This window comes from Mus caroli, chromosome 17 (assembly GCF_900094665.2).
Source record: "Mus caroli chromosome 17, CAROLI_EIJ_v1.1, whole genome shotgun sequence".
In the NCBI taxonomy this organism is placed as follows: Eukaryota; Metazoa; Chordata; class Mammalia; order Rodentia; family Muridae; genus Mus; species Mus caroli.
The window spans coordinates 23,974,467-23,975,756 of record NC_034586.1 but is presented as its reverse complement, the minus strand read 5'-3'; positions in this window follow the sequence as shown (position 1 = coordinate 23,975,756).

Genomic DNA, 1,290 nt, shown 5'->3' with positions numbered 1-1,290 from the left:
AAAAAAAAAAAAAAAAAAAAAAAGATTGCACCCTTTTAATTTTACAAATGAGGAGACTGAGGCCCAGAAAGAGGACGTGGCTCAGTCTGCCAAAGAGAGAAGATTCAATAATGAAGAAGAGCCTCAGCCGCAGCAGCTGGGGCAGGGGTGGGCAGAGGCGGGTCAGTTAGGGGCAGGGCCAGAGAGGGTCAGGAGGTGACAGCCCTCTCTGTGCTGTGGGCATGGCATCGGCTTGTAATACTGACCTCTCTGAGATGTGGGGGGCTGTCCCAGGCTGGACCAGCACAAACATAGAGTCCCCTGTCCTCTGGTCCAGGCCAAGCGCCACCTCTACTTGCCTGCGGCCACACTGCAGAGAGAGGCCTCCCATCCCTTGGCTCAGGGAAAGTCTACAACAATGCATTCAAACCGAAAACATCTCTGTCTTTCTCCCCAGAACAATGGCCGTTAACAAGCGTGGAACTGGAGCAGAGAGAAGTGAACTCCAGAGGCTGAGAGGCTAGGGGAGGGTGCAGAGGGAAGGGACAGGGGTGCTGGGGGGAGTTTTGTCTTCACCTTCAGCACCACCCTTTCCCCAGAGGCATATTCCCAGGAAAACGGCTGGATTCTACCCCTCACCCTCCCTTGGGCAGAACCCAAGCCTGCAGAGGGCTGGCACCCCCAAGCCTCACTCTGGACCCTTGCCACCCACCGGGAAGTTAGTGACTTCAATAAGCCAATCTTTAAAACAGCTCTCATGACACCCCCAGTAGGGCAGCAGCTCCCATGACATCCCCGGCAGGGCAGCCCTGTTCCAAGATGCCCTGACGGTACCGCTGGAAGTGAATAAGACCTCAAAGGTGACCTGGAGGCCAGCGCACAGATCCCTACTTCCCTTACCATGGGAACCCCACAAGCTTAGCCTCTTTTTTTCTGTTTGTTTTTTTTTTTAGGGGGGTAGTTGAGACAGCGAGTCCTTGTCACGAGCAGGAGATGACGCATTTTTCGGCAGCCACAAGCCACTTTTGATGGGTCCACCCCATCGGGGAGCAACGGAAACCTCTCGTCTGTCCCACCCAGCACGGCTTTTGTCTGCATCACATATTTATCTTATTTGGAAGATTTTTGTGGGTTTTCCCGTCTTTCTCCAGTGCATACTGCCCCGAGGGGGACGCAGGCCTTGGAGGGACGAAGGGGAGGGTAAGAGGCGTTCTTAGTTCTCTATGCCTGGTGGTTACAGCACATTTAGGGTGGGGGAGAAATCTTTTTACCCCTGCACCCTCCGTGCCCCACAAAGACACTGGAGACCAG